We start from the raw sequence: 6,000 nt of genomic DNA, 5'->3' as shown, positions 1-6,000 counted from the left end.
TGAGGGTCTTTTATTGCCAGTCATTTTCATTTTGACAATTACCAAAAGTCCATTTACCATGGATTCTAAAATAAAAAGTGTTTCATAATGAATAGTGAAACGCCATTTCAATTTGATATAGATTATATGCATACTGAGAGCTATAGTTCAATTTAAAAGAATGAATTTGCATAGATTAAGAACAACCCCAAACCAAGCAAATATTAGCAACTCTCACAGAAATGGGAGTTTGGGGTTTTAATCCCTGGAGCATCTGCTTAAATCATCGTAGCAGCCTTTGAAACTGGTGTTCGGTTTGTTTTCTACAGCTACATAACCAGACGTAGTGTACTGCAGTGCCTGCCAGTTGATGATATCTCCTGGCTTGAAGCTCACACCATTCATGAAGTCATGTATTTCACAGGGAGAGAGAACATAGGCCCACATGTGCACATCTGTAACCTGACCAGTGAAAGCATCGTTAGTATTAAATCCCCCACTATAGGCATCCTGTTCTTGACCGAGAATGATACTGGGATCCGTGAGAGATCTCCCACGACCGAGACCTTTCCTGGAGCCGGCTTTTCCGTTCACCCACACCTGGGACAGGCCAGTGCTGGAGTCCCAGGTGGCACAAATGGAGTTCCATTCGTTCAGCTCACCGGGCAGTCCCCAGAACACAGCAGACTTGTCGCAGATGGCCATGTGGTACTCGGCTTCCTTTGTTTTATACAGCAAAAAGCCATTGGAGTAAGACGAGGTGGCCAGGGAGAATAAGCCTTCAGATCTGCTGATATCCGAGAAGAACCTCAGGCAGACTCGCAGTTCGCGTGACGTTGGTCTTCTCTGGCATGAGCTTCGCGTAGGCAGTGTTGGATTCTTCCGGAAAGGTGAAGACTTTCCCCTAGAGATCTGTGGAGATACAAGACAAGGGCAAAGCTCTGGTGAATCTGCAGGACCTGCACTGTACCCAGGAACCTTATAAAACAAACCCAGCCGCTTTGCAAGAGTAACACTGCTAAAACAAGATCTTATTTGTCAAATTGTAGGAACAGAAGATGTTCTAGAGGGCAGCACTGGGGCCCTGGGTTCAATTCTGGACCTGGGGTGCTACTGTGTGGGTTTTGTGTGTTCTCCCTGTGTTTGTGTGGGTTTCCTCCAGGTGCTCCAGTTTCCTCCCACAGTCCAAAGACATACCTGGTAGGTTAATTGGTTTCTGGGAAACTTGGCCTCGGCCTCTGCAAGGCAGCAGTGCTAACCACCACACTACTGTGCCACCGTATTTACAAAATATTTCAATTAAAAAACAATAGTAATAACAGCAAAAGCACATAACTGAAGAAAGGATGGCCTCACCAAAGTACGACAGCAGTTAATTTCCTATAACCTGAAACTTGTTCTTTTCACACTGGTGGAGTCTCACATGCATTTAAAAAATATTCAAAGTTTCTCAACTTCCGGTGCAGCAAAACAGTAATTCAACAAGACGATCCAAAACACGAGCCTCTCCATTCTTTAACAGGGCTGGAAGCCTTCAGAATGCCTGTCCAATGAGTAATCAGTGACACTTGCTCACTTTAAATCAAAGCGAGAATCGGGAACTGAATGCTGGGAATAGAAGAGGTTTGGACCCTTATATAGGCAAGTTGAAAATTTGATAACAGGGTGTTACCACACCCAGATGTGCTGTATCTTCCTTTTATACATTTATAGAGCTATCACGAGGAAACAATAAAAACTTTCACTGGAGTTAAGTGTTCAAATAAGTGAATACTCAAGCGCATCTATTTTTCTCTCCTCTGCCTGTTTTGTCCTAAGTACAGCTGCAGGGGAGCCAGAAGCTTTCCCAGCAAGCAATGAACACAGGGCAGGGTGCAGCCTGGACAGGACACCAGTACCGCGCAGGGAACACACTGTGACAAAGGGGTGCAACTTCCATCCACACCCAGATGTGCTGTACCTTCTTTTTATTCATTTGCAGAGCTATCACGAGGAAACAATAAAACCCTTCTTTGGAGTTAAGGATTTCCATGGAAAATCCACAATAAATCTAATAAAGGCAAATAATCTGCTAACATTCCCCATTGTCTGTGCATAACTCAAGAGAGTTAAGAAAATTTCCAGAGTGTGTTTTTTTATTTCTTCATATAGTGTTCAAACCCACCTATTTTTCTGTATTCTTCCTGCCAGAGCCCATACTAGCAAGCAAGGCAGGGTACAGCACGCACACCAGGGACAGGATTTGAATCCAGGGCCAATTCAGACTCTGTCCAGAATTGATTAAAATATGTGCGAGTTTTATCATCACCAAGCTTACCTCTACCTGCTTAAGCTGAGACGTTTATCTTTCAGAAAGTAATCACTCTGACCTGTAAGACCTTGTGCAGCCTCATCATTCACTTGCATGACACTGTCCAAACTGGCCTGCAATAAACCCTGGAGTTATCTATGTAAGCAATGTTATCAATCGATGAATATTGCTGTTATAATTGTTTTGCTGTTGTTGTTCCAGTTCTTAGGGACAGTATTTGGCGTTTAGCATCCCAACTGTTGTATTTCTTATTAGTCCCATTACAGGTATGTACTTAAGATTGTAACAATACAGCATCAAACAGAGAAATGGGTGCTGTTATTCGTGGTAGGGAAGAAGGGTTTCATTCTGCATGAAGGCAAAAGACTCTTTTCTATCAGAGAAATATGTAGTGCTCTGCAGTAAAGGGCTAGTGTTCCTAAAAACAATCATCTAATTTACATTTGAGTATTTGAAGAAGAAAGAGAAAAAAACATGGCTTATTCTGATTAATTTTTAACCTCACCTAATTTCAAACAATTGACTACATTAGGATTTTGTATGCAATAGAAAGGAAAAGGCACGGGTCATTCTGAATATTTTTTTCTATTTTTTGCAAAGTCAATATATCCTCATTTCATATTTCGTTTGTTTAAAATGTATAACCTATACTGAAATTTACAGCCTTTTGTGACTTTCTTACAACTAACCTTGAAAGAACGTGTATGTACTTTTCTAATGTGAGCAGATACAGTACCAGACATGATTCTCATTTAAAAATACAGCTGTTTGTGTACTTCCTACCTGAAAAAGGTAAAAAAAGATGTGAAAGTTGATTTTCCCAGTTTGCTCAGTGAGTGAGGTGTAAGGATGTTCTCTGTATGCATAAAGAAAAGATGGAGGACCTCACTGTTTAATAACAGCACAGCTCATTGCCAGAAACTGGCTGTGTGGGATTAAGGAGTCATAAGAATGAGCCTTTCTGCTTTGAGCTGCCTTCAGTGTGCAGTGTGACAATTGTCTTTACTCTGCCATTGAAAGGTGACCCATAACAAAGAATGTTTTAGCGTTTGCCATGAAGTCTAAACAAATGCGTCTCGTTCAGAGTAACATGCGTAAAAGTGCGTAAAATGTAATCAGGAGGGTGAGTTGCGACATCCAAGGAAACCCTGTGGCAAGAGTTGAGAATTTTTATGGACACTGTGCGAAATCCATCCCAGAGCTGTTTTGGAGTCTTTTCTGTCTGGTCAGGCACCTGTGTTCTGAGATCAGTTACTTTGTTGTTTGGTCACTCATTAAAGACACATAAGTTCCATTCTTCATTGCACCACGTTAAAAAAAACATCATCATCATCACCATCATTGTCATCATCGTCAAGATCATCGTGAAAGGAGAGTCAGTCAGCCTTGGGATCTTGTCATCACTATAACACTGATTTTAGTACAAATGCTTCCTCCAGGAAAAAATCATACTGTAAGCTAATGACATAATGCAATATCTAATCAATGTGATGTAAAACACAGTGTTAATATTTAATGACTGTCAGTTTGCTTGATAAATTAAAAATCCAAATCCAAATGTTTTCAATAAACACATAGAAGCCTTGTGTATGTCTTTGTGTGCACTGCGGAGACTTTGTAGTGGGTTTTAGGGCATCTAATTGGTTCGACAAAGTGCAAGAGTGGTAGCTGTTGTCTCTTATCCATCACTATTTATTCCCCTCCTAATCAAATTAATTTAATGTGTGACATGTTTAACTGACTGGTGTTTTTACTCTTTTATACAGCTGGGCATTTTACTGAGCAATCAGAGTGAAGTACCTCTTTCTCAAGGATAAAAACAGCTTTGTGCCACTTGTGATCTGATCCCACAACCATCCAGCTACAGGTCCAGAGCCCTGCCCACTGTTCCACACTCGTGAAGCAGAGCAGATGTCCTGTCCCTTACTCCCTTGTGTTTTTTTAAGTGTCCAGCGCCATCGTGTGGTTCAATATGTTCAACGTCCTTCAGTAAGTGGTGAGATCAACACTCAGAGCTCACAAACCCACAGTGCAGCACAGACAAGGAAACCTGATTCTGACTATGCTAAACTTCTAGTGGGCCACAGAACAATTTCTGACGATGAAAATTAGTATGAATGTTGAAGAACTTGGCTATATAGTGTATTTTATGCACTGCTATTTGGGAGTCAAAATTTGATGGATGTATACAAATATGATACCTGATACAACTGGATGCTGTGTGGAAATACACTTAAAACTGAGAACAGGAGGCACTTACACAACTTACACTTTACACAAAGTGTAGTGGGAGCCTGGAACAAGCTACCCAGCCATGTTTCTTTTTCCAAGAAACAGCCTGATGAGATTTAGTTAGCTACTAACACCCAAATGGTCTCCCCTTGTTTGTAACCTATTATTATGTTATTATTTTGAAGCACCTTCAGCAGCAATTTCATCTGCACGTCTCTACCACTTTGACACACAGAAAGGGTGAAAACAAGAGAAAAGGTAGCGCTGTGTTGAGAACAGAGACGAACCTGAGGCACACCATCTCAGTCCTCGACATGTTGCTCTTCTCTGGCATGAACTAGAGATTATTTGGATTATTTCAGGAGCTTGAAACTTTCCCTGAGAGGTCTGTGGAGATGCATGTTAAGGGCAAAGCAGCGGTGAATCTGCAGGACCTGTGTTGAGCCCAGGGACCCTACAAAGCATCAGGCCAGCTCCTTTGAAGGAAATGCAGCACAAGAGCAGCACTGCTAAATGTTTAAAAACAAGAGCGTGATAATTATATTTTAGGAGCAGATGTTCTAGAGGGTAGTATGTTGGTAGGTGGAGCAGTGGTCAGCAATGCTGCCTTGCAGTGCTGGGGCCTTGGTGTGCTAGCTGTGTGGAGTTTGTGTAGTCTCCCTGGGTTTGTGTGTGTTTACTCTGGCTACTCTGTGTTTCTCCCACAGTCCACATCCATACAGCTGAAGTAATTGTCTCCTGGCAAAAATGTAACTACAGCTTTTTTTAATTGATATAATTCATATATAGGGCAGCATGGTGGCACGGAATAAGTATTTTACAATATGGTTGGTTATATTTTTCTCAGGGATAGCTGTTAAACTTTACTTAAGCTAATTTTGTGAAGATGTAGTCTATTTCAAGTTCAGGAACAACAGCAGGTGCAGGTTATGGATTCTGCAAACATTGACATCTGTGTTAAAGGGGTGCAAATTCCATCCATACATACCCAGTTGTGTTGTATCTTGTTTTAGTTAATTCACAGAGTTATCACATGGAAACACGGCCAGACCCCCCACCTGCATCAATGGCTTTCAAGCCATGAGAAGGCCGATATGATGTGGAAAGTGGCCGCTAATATCACAGGGAATGTCGGATATGCACTCAGAATATAACTCATTCTATATATCTTGGGTCTCTGACAGGAAAGGGTTAATGGATATGGTCGTTGTTTTAAAATTCCTATACAGAGGTAAGTCCATTGCAATGAATTCCAATTCTTGGACAAAGTCAGGACTCTGGTGGCGAATTGAATATTTCTGACACTCTTGTTGGTCACTATATATTTTTGGAATTATGTCTCCTTGCCTTTTGAATTCCACAATTTATATGATTGGCCTGATCTTCAAGCCAGGGAATAGTTTCAACTGTTAGGTGCTGCGGTATGTCCTTGTCTGGAAAGTATTTCGAAAAAACAAAACAAATCAGAGGTCGTCAGT

At 41.3% G+C, this 6,000-nt stretch overlaps 1 pseudogene; it reads right to left on the bottom strand.

Moving 5' to 3' along the window:
- Positions 1 to 237: 237 nt before the first annotated feature.
- LOC148646089 (C-reactive protein-like) lies at positions 238 to 1,491 on the bottom strand (annotated as a pseudogene).
- Between the last annotated feature and the right edge of the window lie 4,509 nt (positions 1,492 to 6,000).

The sequence above is a fragment of the Lepisosteus platostomus genome, chromosome 17 (genome assembly GCF_059453375.1).
Source record: "Lepisosteus platostomus isolate fLepPlt1 chromosome 17, fLepPlt1.hap1, whole genome shotgun sequence".
Taxonomy (NCBI): domain Eukaryota; kingdom Metazoa; phylum Chordata; class Actinopteri; order Semionotiformes; family Lepisosteidae; genus Lepisosteus; species Lepisosteus platostomus.
Note: the sequence above shows the minus strand (reverse complement) of the source record. Positions and strands in the feature narration are given on the sequence as shown.